The sequence below is a fragment of the Ascaphus truei genome, chromosome 4 (assembly GCF_040206685.1).
Source record: "Ascaphus truei isolate aAscTru1 chromosome 4, aAscTru1.hap1, whole genome shotgun sequence".
NCBI lineage: Eukaryota > Metazoa > Chordata > Amphibia > Anura > Ascaphidae > Ascaphus > Ascaphus truei.
Window position 1 is genome coordinate 166,854,084 of NC_134486.1, and position 21,225 is coordinate 166,875,308.

Here is a 21,225-nt window from a genome sequence, read left to right on the forward strand (position 1 = left end):
TTATGGCTGGTTGGAGACAGTCCGAACCACAAGTACCGGGTCCATGGTTCTGGGCGTATACTGGGGGGACGGGGGGGGACTCCCATTAACCCCTGACTATACCGGGGATACGCTTATCACAGTGCCTTTCTGGTCTGTGCTGAAGCAGGGCATTCTGGCAGCCAAGTGGCTTGACCTTAATTAGTGAGCCTGGTTACCCCCTCTCGGAACCACAGACTTAGAAATCGCCAGCTCATATACAGTGCATAAAATATATTTATATACTGTATATACCCTTAAACACCATTTTAATAAAAAATATCACAAAATTCTTCTAAGTCCCTCGGGAAGAGTGAAAGACGCGCACGTTCATTCTCAGAGCTCCTAGACCTTCCCATAAGAAGTTAGCCAAAAAGTAGCTTCGAAAAACGCTTAGGTGAAGTTTCAGAGTTGCTTCTAATGTACCAAAGCTGGACTTAGACATCATTTCACTCTCACAACATTATGGCTGGTTGGAGACAGTCCGAACCACAAGTACCGGGTCCATGGTTCTGGGCGTATACTGGGGGGCCGGGGACGACTCCCATTAACCCCTGACTATACCGGGGATACGCTTATCACAATGCCTTTCTGGTCTGTGCTGAAGCAGGGCATTCTGGCAGCCAAGTGGCTTGACCTTAATTAGTGAGCCTGGTTACCCCCTCTCGGAACCACAGACTTAGAAATCGCCAGCTCATATACAGTGCATAAAATATATTTATATATATACCCATATACACCATTTTAATAAAAAATATCACAAAATTCTTCTAAGTCCCTCGGGAAGAGTGAAAGACGCGCACGTTCATTTTCAGAGCTCCTAGACCTTCCTATAAGAAGTTAGCCAAAAAGTAGCTTCGAAAAACGCTTAGGTTAAGTTTCAGAGTTGCTTCTAATGTACCGAAGCTGGACTTAGACATAATTTCACTCTCACAACATTATGGCTGGTTGGAGACAGTCCGAACCACAAGTACCGGGTCCATGGTTCTGGGCGTATACTGGGGGGACGGGGGGGACTCCCATTAACCCCTGACTATACCGGGGATACGCTTATCACAATGCCTTTCTGGTCTGTGCTGAAGCAGGGCATTCTGGCAGCCAAGTGGCTTGACCTTAATTAGTGAGCCTGGTTACCCCCTCTCGGAACCACAGACTTAGAAATCGCCAGCTCATATACAGTGCATAAAATATATTTATATATATACCCTTATACACCATTTTAATAAAAAATATCACAAAATTCTTCTAAGTCCCTCGGGAAGAGTGAAAGACGCGCACGTTCATTTTCAGAGCTCCAAGACCTTCCCATAAGAAGTTAGCCAAAAAGTAGCTTCGAAAAACGCTTAGGTGAAGTTTCAGAGTTGCTTCTAATGTACCAAAGCTGGACTTAGACATAATTTCACTCTCACAACATTATGGCTGGTTGGAGACAGTCCGAACCACAAGTACCGGGTCCATGGTTCTGGGCGTATACTGGGGGGACGGGGACGACTCCCATTAACCCCTGACTATACCGGGGATACGCTTATCACAATGCCTTTCTGGTCTGTGCTGAAGCAGGGCATTCTGGCAGCCAAGTGGCTTGACCTTTATTAGTGAGCCTGGTTACACCCTCTCGGAACAACAGACTTAGAAATCGCCAGCTCATATACAGTGCATAAAATATATTTAGATATATACCCTTATACACCATTTTAATAAAAAATATCACAAAATTCTTCAACAGTAAGTCCCTCGGGAAGAGTGAATGACGCGCACGTTCATTTTCAGAGCTCCTAGACCTTCCTATAAGAAGTTAGCCAAAAAGTAGCTTCGAAAAACGCTTAGGTTAAGTTTCAGAGTTGCTTCTAATGTACCGAAGCTGGACTTAGACATAATGTCACTCTCACAACATTATGGCTGGTTGGAGACAGTCCGAACCACAAGTACCGGGTCCATGGTTCTGGGCGTATACTGGGGGGACGGGGGGGACTCCCATTAACCCCTGACTATACCGGGGATACGCTTATCACAATGCCTTTCTGGTCTGTGCTGAAGCAGGGCATTCTGGCAGCCAAGTGGCTTGACCTTTATTAGTGAGCCTGGTTACCCCCAGTCGGAACAACAGACTTAGAAATCGCCAGCTCATATACAGTGCATAAAATATATTTATATATATATACCCTTATACACCATTTTAATAAAAAATATCACAAAATTCTTCTAAGTCCCTCGGGAAGAGTGAAAGACGCGCACGTTCATTTTCAGAGCTCCTAGACCTTCCTATAAGAAGTTAGCCAAAAAGTAGCTTCGAAAAACGCTTAGGTTAAGTTTCAGAGTTGCTTCTAATGTACCGAAGCTGGACTTAGACATAATTTCACTCTCACAACATTATGGCTGGTTGGAGACAGTCCGAACCACAAGTACCGGGTCCATGGTTCTGGGCGTATACTGGGGGGACGGGGGGGACTCCCATTAACCCCTGACTATACCGGGGATACGCTTATCACAATGCCTTTCTGGTCTGTGCTGAAGCAGGGCATTCTGGCAGCCAAGTGGCTTGACCTTAATTAGTGAGCCTGGTTACCCCCTCTCGGAACCACAGACTTAGAAATCGCCAGCTCATATACAGTGCATAAAATATATTTATATATATACCCTTATACACCATTTTAATAAAAAATATCACAAAATTCTTCTAAGTCCCTCGGGAAGAGTGAAAGACGCGCACGTTCATTTTCAGAGCTCCTAGACCTTCCTATAAGAAGTTAGCCAAAAAGTAGCTTCGAAAAACGCTTAGGTTAAGTTTCAGAGTTGCTTCTAATGTACCGAAGCTGGACTTAGACATAATTTCACTCTCACAACATTATGGCTGGTTGGAGACAGTCCGAACCACAAGTACCGGGTCCATGGTTCTGGGCGTATACTGGGGGGACGGGGGGGACTCCCATTAACCCCTGACTATACCGGGGATACGCTTATCACAATGCCTTTCTGGTCTGTGCTGAAGCAGGGCATTCTGGCAGCCAAGTGGCTTGACCTTAATTAGTGAGCCTGGTTACCCCCTCTCGGAACCACAGACTTAGAAATCGCCAGCTCATATACAGTGCATAAAATATATTTATATATATACCCTTATACACCATTTTAATAAAAAATATCACAAAATTCTTCTAAGTCCCTCGGGAAGAGTGAAAGACGCGCACGTTCATTTTCAGAGCTCCTAGACCTTCCCATAAGAAGTTAGCCAAAAAGTAGCTTCGAAAAACGCTTAGGTGAAGTTTCAGAGTTGCTTCTAATGTACCAAAGCTGGACTTAGACATAATTTCACTCTCACAACATTATGGCTGGTTGGAGACAGTCCGAACCACAAGTACCGGGTCCATGGTTCTGGGCGTATACTGGGGGGACAGGGACGACTCCCATTAACCCCTGACTATACCGGGGATACGCTTATCACAATGCCTTTCTGGTCTGTGCTGAAGCAGGGCATTCTGGCAGCCAAGTACCTTGACCTTTATTAGTGAGCCTGGTTACCCCCTCTCGGAACAACAGACTTAGAAATCGCCAGCTCATATACAGTGCATAAAATATATTTATATATATACCCTTATACACCATTTTAATAAAAAATATCACAAAATTCTTCTAAGTCCCTCGGGAAGAGTGAAAGACGCGCACGTTCATTTTCAGAGCTCCTAGACCTTCCTATAAGAAGTTAGCCAAAAAGTAGCTTCGAAAAACGCTTAGGTTAAGTTTCAGAGTTGCTTCTAATGTACCGAAGCTGGACTTAACATAATTTCACTCTCACAACATTATGGCTGGTTGGAGACAGTCCGAACCACAAGTACCGGGTCCATGGTTCTGGGCGTATACTGGGGGGACGGGGACGACTCCCATTAACCCCTGACTATACCGGGGATACGCTTATCCCAATGCCTTTCTGGTCTGTGCTGAAGCAGGGCATTCTGGCAGCCAAGTGGCTTGACCTTAATTAGTGAGCCTGGTTACCCCCTCTCGGAACCACAGACTTAGAAATCGCCAGCTCATATACAGTGCATAAAATATATTTATATATATATACCCTTATACACCATTTTAATAAAAAATATCACAAAATTCTTCTAAGTCCCTCGGGAAGAGTGAAAGACGCGCACGTTCATTTTCAGAGCTCCTAGACCTTCCCATAAGAAGTTAGCCAAAAAGTAGCTTCGAAAAACGCTTAGGTGAAGTTTCAGAGTTGCTTCTAATGTACCAAAGCTGGACTTAGACATAATTTCACTCTCACAACATTATGGCTGGTTGGAGACAGTCCGAACCACAAGTACCGGGTCCATGGTTCTGGGCGTATACTGGGGGGACGGGGACGACTCCCATTAACCCCTGACTATACCGGGGATACGCTTATCACAATGCCTTTCTGGTCTGTGCTGAAGCAGGGCATTCTGGCAGCCAAGTGGCTTGACCTTTATTAGTGAGCCTGGTTACACCCTCTCGGAACAACAGACTTAGAAATCGCCAGCTCATATACAGTGCATAAAATATATTTAGATATATACCCTTATACACCATTTTAATAAAAAATATCACAAAATTCTTCTACAGTAAGTCCCTCGGGAAGAGTGAATGACGCGCACGTTCATTTTCAGAGCTCCTAGACCTTCCTATAAGAAGTTAGCCAAAAAGTAGCTTCGAAAAACGCTTAGGTTAAGTTTCAGAGTTGCTTCTAATGTACCGAAGCTGGACTTAGACATAATGTCACTCTCACAACATTATGGCTGGTTGGAGACAGTCCGAACCACAAGTACCGGGTCCATGGTTCTGGGCGTATACTGGGGGGACGGGGGGGACTCCCATTAACCCCTGACTATACCGGGGATACGCTTATCACAATGCCTTTCTGGTCTGTGCTGAAGCAGGGCATTCTGGCAGCCAAGTGGCTTGACCTTTATTAGTGAGCCTGGTTACCCCTAGTCGGAACAACAGACTTAGAAATCGCCAGCTCATATACAGTGCATAAAATATATTTATATATATATACCCTTATACACCATTTTAATAAAAAATATCACAAAATTCTTCTAAGTCCCTCGGGAAGAGTGAAAGACGCGCACGTTCATTTTCAGAGCTCCTAGACCTTCCTATAAGAAGTTAGCCAAAAAGTAGCTTCGAAAAACGCTTAGGTTAAGTTTCAGAGTTGCTTCTAATGTACCGAAGCTGGACTTAGACATAATTTCACTCTCACAACATTATGGCTGGTTGGAGACAGTCCGAACCACAAGTACCGGGTCCATGGTTCTGGGCGTATACTGGGGGGACGGGGGGGACTCCCATTAACCCCTGACTATACCGGGGATACGCTTATCACAATGCCTTTCTGGTCTGTGCTGAAGCAGGGCATTCTGGCAGCCAAGTGGCTTGACCTTAATTAGTGAGCCTGGTTACCCCCTCTCGGAACCACAGACTTAGAAATCGCCAGCTCATATACAGTGCATAAAATATATTTATATATATACCCTTATACACCATTTTAATAAAAAATATCACAAAATTCTTCTAAGTCCCTCGGGAAGAGTGAAAGACGCGCACGTTCATTTTCAGAGCTCCTAGACCTTCCTATAAGAAGTTAGCCAAAAAGTAGCTTCGAAAAACGCTTAGGTTAAGTTTCAGAGTTGCTTCTAATGTACCGAAGCTGGACTTAGACATAATTTCACTCTCACAACATTATGGCTGGTTGGAGACAGTCCGAACCACAAGTACCGGGTCCATGGTTCTGGGCGTATACTGGGGGGACGGGGACGACTCCCATTAACCCCTGACTATACCGGGGATACGCTTATCACAATGCCTTTCTGGTCTATGCTGAAGCAGGGCATTCTGGCAGCCAAGTGGCTTGACCTTAATTAGTGAGCCTGGTTACCCCCTCTCGGAACCACAGACTTAGAAATCGCCAGCTCATATACAGTGCATAAAATATATTTATATATATACCCTTATACACCATTTTAATAAAAAATATCACAAAATTCTTCTAAGTCCCTCGGGAAGAGTGAAAGACGCGCACGTTCATTTTCAGAGCTCCTAGACCTTCCTATAAGAAGTTAGCCAAAAAGTAGCTTCGAAAAACGCTTAGGTTAAGTTTCAGAGTTGCTTCTAATGTACCGAAGCTGGACTTAACATAATTTCACTCTCACAACATTATGGCTGGTTGGAGACAGTCCGAACCACAAGTACCGGGTCCATGGTTCTCGGCGTATACTGGGGGGACGGGGGGGACTCCCATTAACCCCTGACTATACCGGGGATACGCTTATCACAATGCCTTTCTGGTCTGTGCTGAAGCAGGGCATTCTGGCAGCCAAGTGGCTTGACCTTAATTAGTGAGCCTGGTTACCCCCTCTCGGAACCACAGACTTAGAAATCGCCAGCTCATATACAGTGCATAAAATATATTTATATATATACCCTTATACACCATTTTAATAAAAAATATCACAAAATTCTTCTAAGTCCCTCGGGAAGAGTGAAAGACGCGCACGTTCATTTTCAGAGCTCCTAGACCTTCCTATAAGAAGTTAGCCAAAAAGTAGCTTCGAAAAACGCTTAGGTTAAGTTTCAGAGTTGCTTCTAATGTACCGAAGCTGGACTTAACATAATTTCACTCTCACAACATTATGGCTGGTTGGAGACAGTCCGAACCACAAGTACCGGGTCCATGGTTCTCGGCGTATACTGGGGGGACGGGGGGGACTCCCATTAACCCCTGACTATATCGGGGATACGCTTATCACAATGCCTTTCTGGTCTGTGCTGAAGCAGGGCATTCTGGCAGCCAAGTGGCTTGACCTTAATTAGTGAGCCTGGTTACCCCCTCTCGGAACCACAGACTTAGAAATCGCCAGCTCATATACAGTGCATAAAATATATTTATATATATACCCTTATACACCATTTTAATAAAAAATATCACAAAATTCTTCTAAGTCCCTCGGGAATAGTGAAAGATGCGCACGTTCATTTTCAGAGCTCCTAGACCTTCCCATAAGAAGTTAGCCAAAAAGTAGCTTCGAAAAACGCTTAGGTGAAGTTTCAGAGTTGCTTCTAATGTACCAAAGCTGGACTTAGACATAATTTAACTCTCACAACATTATGGCTGGTTGGAGACAGTCCGAACCACAAGTACCGGGTCCATGGTTCTGGGCGTATACTGGGGGGACGGGGACGACTCCCATTAACCCCTGACTATACCGGGGATACGCTTATCACAATGCCTTTCTGGTCTGTGCTGAAGCAGGGCATTCTGGCAGCCAAGTGGCTTGACCTTTATTAGTGAGCCTGGTTACCCCCTCTCGGAACAACAGACTTAGAAATCGCCAGCTCATATACAGTGCATAAAATATATTTATATATATACCCTTATACACCATTTTAATAAAAAATATCACAAAATTCTTCTAAGTCCCTCGGGAAGAGTGAAAGACGCGCACGTTCATTTTCAGAGCTCCTAGACCTTCCTATAAGAAGTTAGCCAAAAAGTAGCTTCGAAAAACGCTTAGGTTAAGTTTCAGAGTTGCTTCTAATGTACCGAAGCTGGACTTAGACATAATTTCACTCTCACAACATTATGGCTGGTTGGAGACAGTCCGAACCACAAGTACCGGGTCCATGGTTCTGGGCGTATACTGGGGGGACGGGGACGACTCCCATTAACCCCTGACTATACCGGGGATACGCTTATCACAATGCCTTTCTGGTCTGTGCTGAAGCAGGGCATTCTGGCAGCCAAGTGGCTTGACCTTTATTAGTGAGCCTGGTTACCCCCTCTCGGAACAACAGACTTAGAAATCGCCAGCTCATATACAGTGCATAAAATATATTTATATATATACCCTTATACACCATTTTAATAAAAAATATCACAAAATTCTTCTAAGTCCCTCGGGAAGAGTGAAAGACGCGCACGTTCATTTTCAGAGCTCCTAGACCTTCCTATAAGAAGTTAGCCAAAAAGTAGCTTCGAAAAACGCTTAGGTTAAGTTTCAGAGTTGCTTCTAATGTACCGAAGCTGGACTTAGACATAATTTCACTCTCACAACATTATGGCTGGTTGGAGACAGTCCGAACCACAAGTACCGGGTCCATGGTTCTGGGCGTATACTGGGGGGACGGGGACGACTCCCATTAACCCCTGACTATACCGGGGATACGCTTATCACAATGCCTTTCTGGTCTGTGCTGAAGCAGGGCATTCTGGCAGCCAAGTGGCTTGACCTTAATTAGTGAGCCTGGTTACCCCCTCTCGGAACCACAGACTTAGAAATCGCCAGCTCATATACAGTGCATAAAATATATTTATATATATACCCTTATACACCATTTTAATAAAAAATATCACAAAATTCTTCTAAGTCCCTCGGGAAGAGTGAAAGACGCGCACGTTCATTTTCAGAGCTCCTAGACCTTCCCATAAGAAGTTAGCCAAAAAGTAGCTTCGAAAAACGCTTAGGTTAAGTTTCAGAGTTGCTTCTAATGTACCGAAGCTGGACTTAACATAATTTCACTCTCACAACATTATGGCTGGTTGGAGACAGTCCGAACCACAAGTACCGGGTCCATGGTTCTGGGCGTATACTGGGGGGACGGGGGGGACTCCCATTAACCCCTGACTATACCGGGGATACGCTTATCACAATGCCTTTCTGGTCTGTGCTGAAGCAGGGCATTCTGGCAGCCAAGTGGCTTGACCTTAATTAGTGAGCCTGGTTACCCCCTCTCGGAACCACAGACTTAGAAATCGCCAGCTCATATACAGTGCATAAAATATATTTATATATATACCCTTATACACCATTTTAATAAAAAATATCACAAAATTCTTCTAAGTCCCTCGGGAAGAGTGAAAGACGCGCACGTTCATTTTCAGAGCTCCTAGACCTTCCCATAAGAAGTTAGCCAAAAAGTAGCTTCGAAAAACGCTTAGGTGAAGTTTCAGAGTTGCTTCTAATGTACCAAAGCTGGACTTAGACATAATTTCACTCTCACAACATTATGGCTGGTTGGAGACAGTCCGAACCACAAGTACCGGGTCCATGGTTCTGGGCGTATACTGGGGGGACAGGGACGACTCCCATTAACCCCTGACTATACCGGGGATACGCTTATCACAATGCCTTTCTGGTCTGTGCTGAAGCAGGGCATTCTGGCAGCCAAGTGGCTTGACCTTAATTAGTGAGCCTGGTTACCCCCTCTCGGAACCACAGACTTAGAAATCGCCAGCTCATATACAGTGCATAAAATATATTTATATATATACCCTTATACACCATTTTAATAAAAAATATCACAAAATTCTTCTAAGTCCCTCGGGAAGAGTGAAAGATGCGCACGTTCATTTTCAGAGCTCCTAGACCTTCCCATAAGAAGTTAGCCAAAAAGTAGCTTCGAAAAACGCTTAGGTGAAGTTTCAGAGTTGCTTCTAATGTACCAAAGCTGGACTTAGACATAATTTAACTCTCACAACATTATGGCTGGTTGGAGACAGTCCGAACCACAAGTACCGGGTCCATGGTTCTGGGCGTATACTGGGGGGACGGGGACGACTCCCATTAACCCCTGACTATACCGGGGATACGCTTATCACAATGCCTTTCTGGTCTGTGCTGAAGCAGGGCATTCTGGCAGCCAAGTGGCTTGACCTTTATTAGTGAGCCTGGTTACCCCCTCTCGGAACAACAGACTTAGAAATCGCCAGCTCATATACAGTGCATAAAATATATTTATATATATACCCTTATACACCATTTTAATAAAAAATATCACAAAATTCTTCTAAGTCCCTCGGGAAGAGTGAAAGACGCGCACGTTCATTTTCAGAGCTCCTAGACCTTCCTATAAGAAGTTAGCCAAAAAGTAGCTTCGAAAAACGCTTAGGTTAAGTTTCAGAGTTGCTTCTAATGTACCGAAGCTGGACTTAGACATAATTTCACTCTCACAACATTATGGCTGGTTGGAGACAGTCCGAACCACAAGTACCGGGTCCATGGTTCTGGGCGTATACTGGGGGGACGGGGACGACTCCCATTAACCCCTGACTATACCGGGGATACGCTTATCACAATGCCTTTCTGGTCTGTGCTGAAGCAGGGCATTCTGGCAGCCAAGTGGCTTGACCTTTATTAGTGAGCCTGGTTACCCCCTCTCGGAACAACAGACTTAGAAATCGCCAGCTCATATACAGTGCATAAAATATATTTATATATATACCCTTATACACCATTTTAATAAAAAATATCACAAAATTCTTCTAAGTCCCTCGGGAAGAGTGAAAGACGCGCACGTTCATTTTCAGAGCTCCTAGACCTTCCTATAAGAAGTTAGCCAAAAAGTAGCTTCGAAAAACGCTTAGGTTAAGTTTCAGAGTTGCTTCTAATGTACCGAAGCTGGACTTAGACATAATTTCACTCTCACAACATTATGGCTGGTTGGAGACAGTCCGAACCACAAGTACCGGGTCCATGGTTCTGGGCGTATACTGGGGGGACGGGGACGACTCCCATTAACCCCTGACTATACCGGGGATACGCTTATCACAATGCCTTTCTGGTCTGTGCTGAAGCAGGGCATTCTGGCAGCCAAGTGGCTTGACCTTAATTAGTGAGCCTGGTTACCCCCTCTCGGAACCACAGACTTAGAAATCGCCAGCTCATATACAGTGCATAAAATATATTTATATATATACCCTTATACACCATTTTAATAAAAAATATCACAAAATTCTTCTAAGTCCCTCGGGAAGAGTGAAAGACGCGCACGTTCATTTTCAGAGCTCCTAGACCTTCCCATAAGAAGTTAGCCAAAAAGTAGCTTCGAAAAACGCTTAGGTTAAGTTTCAGAGTTGCTTCTAATGTACCGAAGCTGGACTTAACATAATTTCACTCTCACAACATTATGGCTGGTTGGAGACAGTCCGAACCACAAGTACCGGGTCCATGGTTCTGGGCGTATACTGGGGGGACGGGGGGGACTCCCATTAACCCCTGACTATACCGGGGATACGCTTATCACAATGCCTTTCTGGTCTGTGCTGAAGCAGGGCATTCTGGCAGCCAAGTGGCTTGACCTTAATTAGTGAGCCTGGTTACCCCCTCTCGGAACCACAGACTTAGAAATCGCCAGCTCATATACAGTGCATAAAATATATTTATATATATACCCTTATACACCATTTTAATAAAAAATATCACAAAATTCTTCTAAGTCCCTCGGGAAGAGTGAAAGACGCGCACGTTCATTTTCAGAGCTCCTAGACCTTCCCATAAGAAGTTAGCCAAAAAGTAGCTTCGAAAAACGCTTAGGTGAAGTTTCAGAGTTGCTTCTAATGTACCAAAGCTGGACTTAGACATAATTTCACTCTCACAACATTATGGCTGGTTGGAGACAGTCCGAACCACAAGTACCGGGTCCATGGTTCTGGGCGTATACTGGGGGGACAGGGACGACTCCCATTAACCCCTGACTATACCGGGGATACGCTTATCACAATGCCTTTCTGGTCTGTGCTGAAGCAGGGCATTCTGGCAGCCAAGTGGCTTGACCTTAATTAGTGAGCCTGGTTACCCCCTCTCGGAACCACAGACTTAGAAATCGCCAGCTCATATACAGTGCATAAAATATATTTATATATATACCCTTATACACCATTTTAATAAAAAATATCACAAAATTCTTCTAAGTCCCTCGGGAAGAGTGAAAGACGCGCACGTTCATTTTCAGAGCTCCTAGACCTTCCCATAAGAAGTTAGCCAAAAAGTAGCTTCGAAAAACGCTTAGGTTAAGTTTCAGAGTTGCTTCTAATGTACCAAAGCTGGACTTAGACATAATTTCACTCTCACAACATTATGGCTGGTTGGAGACAGTCCGAACCACAAGTACCGGGTCCATGGTTCTGGGCGTATACTGGGGGGACGGGGACGACTCCCATTAACCCCTGACTATACCGGGGATACGCTTATCACAATGCCTTTCTGGTCTGTGCTGAAGCAGGGCATTCTGGCAGCCAAGTGGCTTGACCTTAATTAGTGAGCCTGGTTACCCCCTCTCGGAACCACAGACTTAGAAATCGCCAGCTCATATACAGTGCATAAAATATATTTATATATATACCCTTATACACCATTTTAATAAAAAATATCACAAAATTCTTCTAAGTCCCTCGGGAAGAGTGAAAGACGCGCACGTTCATTTTCAGAGCTCCTAGACCTTCCTATAAGAAGTTAGCCAAAAAGTAGCTTCGAAAAACGCTTAGGTTAAGTTTCAGAGTTGCTTCTAATGTACCGAAGCTGGACTTAGACATAATTTCACTCTCACAACATTATGGCTGGTTGGAGACAGTCCGAACCACAAGTACCGGGTCCATGGTTCTGGGCGTATACTGGGGGGACGGGGGGGACTCCCATTAACCCCTGACTATACCGGGGATACGCTTATCACAATGCCTTTCTGGTCTGTGCTGAAGCAGGGCATTCTGGCAGCCAAGTGGCTTGACCTTAATTAGTGAGCCTGGTTACCCCCTCTCGGAACCACAGACTTAGAAATCGCCAGCTCATATACAGTGCATAAAATATATTTATATATATACCCTTATACACCATTTTAATAAAAAATATCACAAAATTCTTCTAAGTCCCTCGGGAAGAGTGAAAGACGCGCACGTTCATTTTCAGAGCTCCTAGACCTTCCTATAAGAAGTTAGCCAAAAAGTAGCTTCGAAAAACGCTTAGGTTAAGTTTCAGAGTTGCTTCTAATGTACCGAAGCTGGACTTAGACATAATTTCACTCTCACAACATTATGGCTGGTTGGAGACAGTCCGAACCACAAGTACCGGGTCCATGGTACTGGGCGTATACTGGGGGGACAGGGGGGACTCCCATTAACCCCTGACTATACCGGGGATACGCTTATCACAATGCCTTTCTGGTCTGTGCTGAAGCAGGGCATTCTGGCAGCCAAGTGGCTTGACCTTAATTAGTGAGCCTGGTTACCCCCTCTCGGAACCACAGACTTAGAAATCGCCAGCTCATATACAGTGCATAAAATATATTTATATATATACCCTTATACACCATTTTAATAAAAAATATCACAAAATTCTTCTAAGTCCCTCGGGAAGAGTGAAAGACGCGCACGTTCATTTTCAGAGCTCCTAGACCTTCCCATAAGAAGTTAGCCAAAAAGTAGCTTCGAAAAACGCTTAGGTGAAGTTTCAGAGTTGCTTCTAATGTACCAAAGCTGGACTTAGACATAATTTCACTCTCACAACATTATGGCTGGTTGGAGACAGTCCGAACCACAAGTACCGGGTCCATGGTTCTGGGCGTATACTGGGGGGACAGGGACGACTCCCATTAACCCCTGACTATACCGGGGATACGCTTATCACAATGCCTTTCTGGTCTGTGCTGAAGCAGGGCATTCTGGCAGCCAAGTGGCTTGACCTTAATTAGTGAGCCTGGTTACCCCCTCTCGGAACCACAGACTTAGAAATCGCCAGCTCATATACAGTGCATAAAATATATTTATATATATACCCTTATACACCATTTTAATAAAAAATATCACAAAATTCTTCTAAGTCCCTCGGGAAGAGTGAAAGACGCGCACGTTCATTTTCAGAGCTCCTAGACCTTCCTATAAGAAGTTAGCCAAAAAGTAGCTTCGAAAAACGCTTAGGTTAAGTTTCAGAGTTGCTTCTAATGTACCGAAGCTGGACTTAGACATAATTTTACTCTCACAACATTATGGCTGGTTGGAGACAGTCCGAACCACAAGTACCGGGTCCATGGTACTGGGCGTATACTGGGGGAACAGGGGGGACTCCCATTAACCCCTGACTATACCGGGGATACGCTTATCACAATGCCTTTCTGGTCTGTGCTGAAGCAGGGCATTCTGGCAGCCAAGTGGCTTGACCTTAATTAGTGAGCCTGGTTACCCCCTCTCGGAACCACAGACTTAGAAATCGCCAGCTCATATACAGTGCATAAAATATATTTATATATATACCCTTATACACCATTTTAATAAAAAATATCACAAAATTCTTCTAAGTCCCTCGGGAAGAGTGAAAGACGCGCACGTTCATTTTCAGAGCTCCTAGACCTTCCCATAAGAAGTTAGCCAAAAAGTAGCTTCGAAAAACGCTTAGGTTAAGTTTCAGAGTTGCTTCTAATGTACCAAAGCTGGACTTAGACATAATTTCACTCTCACAACATTATGGCTGGTTGGAGACAGTCCGAACCACAAGTACCGGGTCCATGGTTCTGGGCGTATACTGGGGGGCCGGGGACGACTCCCATTAACCCCTGACTATACCGGGGATACGCTTATCACAATGCCTTTCTGGTCTGTGCTGAAGCAGGGCATTCTGGCAGCCAAGTGGCTTGACCTTAATTAGTGAGCCTGGTTACCCCCTCTCGGAACCACAGACTTAGAAATCGCCAGCTCATATACAGTGCATAAAATATATTTATATATATACCCTTATACACCATTTTAATAAAAAATATCACAAAATTCTTCTAAGTCCCTCGGGAAGAGTGAAAGACGCGCACGTTCATTTTCAGAGCTCCTAGACCTTCCTATAAGAAGTTAGCCAAAAAGTAGCTTCGAAAAACGCTTAGGTTAAGTTTCAGAGTTGCTTCTAATGTACCGAAGCTGGACTTAGACATAATTTCACTCTCACAACATTATGGCTGGTTGGAGACAGTCCGAACCACAAGTACCGGGTCCATGGTTCTGGGCGTATACTGGGGGGACGGGGGGGACTCCCATTAACCCCTGACTATACCGGGGATACGCTTATCACAATGCCTTTCTGGTCTGTGCTGAAGCAGGGCATTCTGGCAGCCAAGTGGCTTGACCTTAATTAGTGAGCCTGGTTACCCCCTCTCGGAACCACAGACTTAGAAATCGCCAGCTCATATACAGTGCATAAAATATATTTATATATATACCCTTATACACCATTTTAATAAAAAATATCACAAAATTCTTCTAAGTCCCTCGAGAAGAGTGAAAGACGCGCACGTTCATTTTCAGAGCTCCTAGACCTTCCCATAAGAAGTTAGCCAAAAAGTAGCTTCGAAAAACGCTTAGGTGAAGTTTCAGAGTTGATTCTAATGTACCAAAGCTGGACTTAGACATAATTTCACTCTCACAACATTATGGCTGGTTGGAGACAGTCCGAACCACAAGTACCGGGTCCATGGTTCTGGGCGTATACTGGGGGGACGGGGACGACTCCCATTAACCCCTGACTATACCGGGGATACGCTTATCACAATGCCTTTCTGGTCTGTGCTGAAGCAGGGCATTCTGGCAGCCAAGTGGCTTGACCTTAATTAGTGAGCCTGGTTACCCCCTCTCGGAACCACAGACTTAGAAATCGCCAGCTCATATACAGTGCATAAAATATATTTATATATATATACCCTTATACATCATTTTAATAAAAAATATCACAAAATTCTTCTAAGTCCCTCGGGAAGAGTGAAAGACGCGCACGTTCATTTTCAGAGCTCCTAGACCTTCCCATAAGAAGTTAGCCAAAAAGTAGCTTCGAAAAACGCTTAGGTGAAGTTTCAGAGTTGCTTCTAATGTACCAAAGCTGGACTTAGACATAATTTCACTCTCACAACATTATGGCTGGTTGGAGACAGTCCGAACCACAAGTACCGGGTCCATGGTTCTGGGCGTATACTGGGGGGACGGGGACGACTCCCATTAACCCCTGACTATACCGGGGATACGCTTATCACAATGCCTTTCTGGTCTGTGCTGAAGCAGGGCATTCTTGCAGCCAAGTAGCTTGACCTTTATTAGTGAGCCTGGTTACCCCCTCTCGGAACAACAGACTTAGAAATCGCCAGCTCATATACAGTGCATAAAATATATTTAGATATATACCCTTATACACCATTTTAATAAAAAATATCACAAAATTCTTCTACAGTAAGTCCCTCGGGAAGAGTGAATGACGCGCACGTTCATTTTCAGAGCTCCTAGACCTTCCTATAAGAAGTTAGCCAAAAAGTAGCTTCGAAAAACGCTTAGGTTAAGTTTCAGAGTTGCTTCTAATGTACCGAAGCTGGACTTAGACATAATGTCACTCTCACAACATTATGGCTGGTTGGAGACAGTCCGAACCACAAGTACCGGGTCCATGGTTCTGGGCGTATACTGGGGGGACGGGGGGGACTCCCATTAACCCCTGACTATACCGGGGATACGCTTATCACAATGCCTTTCTGGTCTGTGCTGAAGCAGGGCATTCTGGCAGCCAAGTGGCTTGACCTTTATTAGTGAGCCTGGTTACCCCCTCTCGGAACAACAGACTTAGAAATCGCCAGCTCATATACAGTGCATAAAATATATTTATATATATACCCTTATACACCATTTTAATAAAAAATATCACAAAATTCTTCTAAGTCCCTCGGGAAGAGTGAAAGACGCGCACGTTCATTTTCAGAGCTCCTAGACCTTCCTATAAGAAGTTAGCCAAAAAGTAGCTTCGAAAAACGCTTAGGTTAAGTTTCAGAGTTGCTTCTAATGTACCGAAGCTGGACTTAGACATAATTTCACTCTCACAACATTATGGCTGGTTGGAGACAGTCCGAACCACAAGTACCGGGTCCATGGTTCTGGGCGTATACTGGGGGGACGGGGGGGACTCCCATTAACCCCTGACTATACCGGGGATACGCTTATCACAATGCCTTTCTGGTCTGTGCTGAAGCAGGGCATTCTGGCAGCCAAGTGGCTTGACCTTAATTAGTGAGCCTGGTTACCCCCTCTCGGAACAACAGACTTAGAAATCGCCAGCTCATATACAGTGCATAAAATATATTTATATATATACCCTTATACACCATTTTAATAAAAAATATCACAAAATTCTTCTAAGTCCCTCGGGAAGAATGAAAGACGCGCACGTTCATTTTCAGAGCTCCTAGACCTTCCTATAAGAAGTTAGCCAAAAAGTAGCTTCGAAAAACGCTTAGGTTAAGTTTCAGAGTTGCTTCTAATGTACCGAAGCTGGACTTAGACATAATGTCACTCTCACAACATTATGGCTGGTTGGAGACAGTCCGAACCACAAGTACCGGGTCCATGGTTCTGGGCGTATACTGGGGGGACGGGGGGGACTCCCATTAACCCCTGACTATACCGGGGATACGCTTATCACAATGCCTTTCTGGTCTGTGCTGAAGCAGGGCATTCTGGCAGCCAAGTGGCTTGACCTTAATTAGTGAGCCTGGTTACCCCCTCTCGGAACCACAGACTTAGAAATCGCCAGCTCATATACAGTGCATAAAATATATTTATATATATACCCTTATACACCATTTTAATAAAAAATATCACAAAATTCTTCTAAGTCCCTCGGGAAGAGTGAAAGACGCGCACGTTCATTTTCAGAGCTCCTAGACCTTCCCATAAGAAGTTAGCCAAAAAGTAGCTTCGAAAAACGCTTAGGTTAAGTTTCAGAGTTGCTTCTAATGTACCAAAGCTGGACTTAGACATAATTTCACTCTCACAACATTATGGCTGGTTGGAGACAGTCCGAACCACAAGTACCGGGTCCATGGTTCTGGGCGTATACTGGGGGGAAGGGGGGGGACTCCCATTAACCCCTGACTATACCGGGGATACGCTTATCACAATGCCTTTCTGGTCTGTGCTGAAGCAGGGCATTCTGGCAGCCAAGTGGCTTGACCTTAATTAGTGAGCCTGGTTACCCCCTCTCGGAACAACAGACTTAGAAATCGCCAGCTCATATACAGTGCATAAAATATATTTATATATATATACCCTTATACACCATTTTAATAAAAAATATCACAAAATTCTTCTAAGTCCCTCGGGAAGAGTGAAAGACGCGCACGTTCATTTTCAGAGCTCCTAGACCTTCCTATAAGAAGTTAGCCAAAAAGTAGCTTCGAAAAACGCTTAGGTTAAGTTTCAGAGTTGCTTCTAATGTACCGAAGCTGGACTTAGACATAATTTCATTCTCACAACATTATGGCTGGTTGGAGACAGTCCGAACCACAAGTACCGGGTCCATGGTTCTGGGCGTATACTGGGGGGACGGGGGGGACTCCCATTAACCCCTGACTATACCGGGGATACGCTTATCACAATGCCTTTCTGGTCTGTGCTGAAGCAGGGCATTCTGGCAGCCAAGTGGCTTGACCTTTATTAGTGAGCCTGGTTACCCCCTCTCGGAACAACAGACTTAGAAATCGCCAGCTCATATACAGTGCATAAAATATATTTAGATATATACCCTTATACACAATTTAATAAAAAATATCACAAAATTCTTCTACAGTAAGTCCCTCGGGAAGAGTGAATGACGCGCACGTTCATTTTCAGAGCTCCTAGACCTTCCTATAAGAAGTTAGCCAAAAAGTAGCTTCGAAAAACGCTTAGGTTAAGTTTCAGAGTTGCTTCTAATGTACCGAAGCTGGACTTAGACATAATGTCACTCTCACAACATTATGGCTGGTTGGAGACAGTCCGAACCACAAGTACCGGGTCCATGGTTCTGGGCGTATACTGGGGGGACGGGGGGGACTCCCATTAACCCCTGACTATACCGGGGATACGCTTATCACAATGCCTTTCTGGTCTGTGCTGAAGCAGGGCATTCTGGCAGCCAAGTGGCTTGACCTTTATTAGTGAGCCTGGTTACCCCCTCTCGGAACAACAGACTTAGAAATCGCCAGCTCATATACAGTGCATAAAATATATTTATATATATACCCTTATACACCATTTTAATAAAAAATATCACAAAATTCTTCTAAGTCCCTCGGGAAGAGTGAAAGACGCGCACGTTCATTTTCAGAGCTCCTAGACCTTCCTATAAGAAGTTAGCCAAAAAGTAGCTTCGAAAAACGCTTAGGTTAAGTTTCAGAGTTGCTTCTAATGTACCGAAGCTGGACTTAGACATAATTTCACTCTCACAACATTATGGCTGGTTGGAGACAGTCCGAACCACAAGTACCGGGTCCATGGTTCTGGGCGTATACTGGGGGGACGGGGGGGACTCCCATTAACCCCTGACTATACCGGGGATACGCTTATCACAATGCCTTTCTGGTCTGTGCTGAAGCAGGGCATTCTGGCAGCCAAGTGGCTTGACCTTAATTAGTGAGCCTGGTTACCCCCTCTCGGAACCACAGACTTAGAAATCGCCAGCTCATATACAGTGCATAAAATATATTTATATATATACCCTTATACACCATTTTAATAAAAAATATCACAAAATTCTTCTACTGTAAGTCCCTCGGGAAGAGTGAAAGACGCGCACGTTCATTTTCAGAGCTCCTAGACCTTCCCATAAGAAGTTAGCCAAAAAGTAGCTTCGAAAAACGCTTAGGTGAAGTTTCAGAGTTGCTTCTAATGTACCAAAGCTGGACTTAGACATAATTTCACTCTCACAACATTATGACTGGTTGGAGACAGTCCGAACCACAAGTACCGGGTCCATGGTTCTGGGCGTATACTGGGGGGCCGGGGACGACTCCCATTAACCCCTGACTATACCGGGGATACGCTTATCACAATGCCTTTCTGGTCTGTGCTGAAGCAGGGCATTCTGGCAGCCAAGTGGCTTGACCTTAATTAGTGAGCCTGGTTACCCCCTCTCGGAACCACAGACTTAGAAATCGCCAGCTCATATACAGTGCATAAAATATATTTATATATATACCCTTATACACCATTTTAATAAAAAATATCACAAAATTCTTCTAAGTCCCTCGGGAAGAGTGAAAGACGCGCACGTTCATTTTCAGAGCTCCTAGACCTTCCTATAAGAAGTTAGCCAAAAAGTAGCTTCGAAAAACGCTTAGGTTAAGTTTCAGAGTTGCTTCTAATGTACCGAAGCTGGACTTAGACATAATTTCACTCTCACAACATTATGGCTGGTTGGAGACAGTCCGAACCACAAGTACCGGGTCCATGGTTCTGGGCGTATACTGGGGGGACGGGGGGGACTCCCATTAACCCCTGACTATACCGGGGATACGCTTATCACAATGCCTTTCTGGTCTGTGCTGAAGCAGGGCATTCTGGCAGCCAAGTGGCTTGACCTTAATTAGTGAGCCTGGTTACCCCCTCTCGGAACCACAGACTTAGAAATCGCCAGCTCATATACAGTGCATAAAATATATTTATATATATACCCTTATACACCATTTTAATAAAAAATATCACAAAATTCTTCTAAGTCCCTCGGGAAGAGTGAAAGACGCGCACGTTCATTTTCAGAGCTCCTAGACCTTCCCATAAGAAGTTAGCCAAAAAGTAGCTTACGAAAAACGCTTAGGTGAAGTTTCAGAGTTGATTCTAATGTACCAAAGCTGGACTTAGACATAATTTCACTCTCACAACATTATGGCTGGTTGGAGACAGTCCGAACCACAAGTACCGGGTCCATGGTTCTGGGCGTATACTGGGGGGACGGGGACGACTCCCATTAACCCCTGACTATACCGGGGATACGCTTATCACAATGCCTTTCTGGTCTGTGCTGAAGCAGGGCATTCTGGCAGCCAAGTGGCTTGACCTTAATTAGTGAGCCTGGTTACCCCCTCTCGGAACCACAGACTTAGAAATCGCCAGCTCATATACAGTGCATAAAATATATTTATATATATACCCTTATACACCATTTTAATAAAAAATATCACAAAATTCTTCTAAGTCCCTCGGGAAGAGTGAAAGACGCGCACGTTCATTTTCAGAGCTCCTAGACCTTCCCATAAGAAGTTAGCCAAAAAGTAGCTTCGAAAAACGCTTAGGTGAAGTTTCAGAGTTGCTTCTAATGTACCAAAGCTGGACTTAGACATAATTTCACTCTCACAACATTATGGCTGGTTGGAGACAGTCCGAACCACAAGTACCGGGTCCATGGTTCTGGGCGTATACTGGGGGGACGGGGACGACTCCCATTAACCCCTGACTATACCGGGGATACGCTTATCACAATGCCTTTCTGGTCTGTGCTGAAGCAGGGCATTCTGGCAGCCAAGTGGCTTGACCTTTATTAGTGAGCCTGGTTACCCCCTCTCGGAACAACAGACTTAGAAATCGCCAGCTCATATACAGTGCATAAAATATATTTAGATATATACCATTAAACACAATTTAATAAA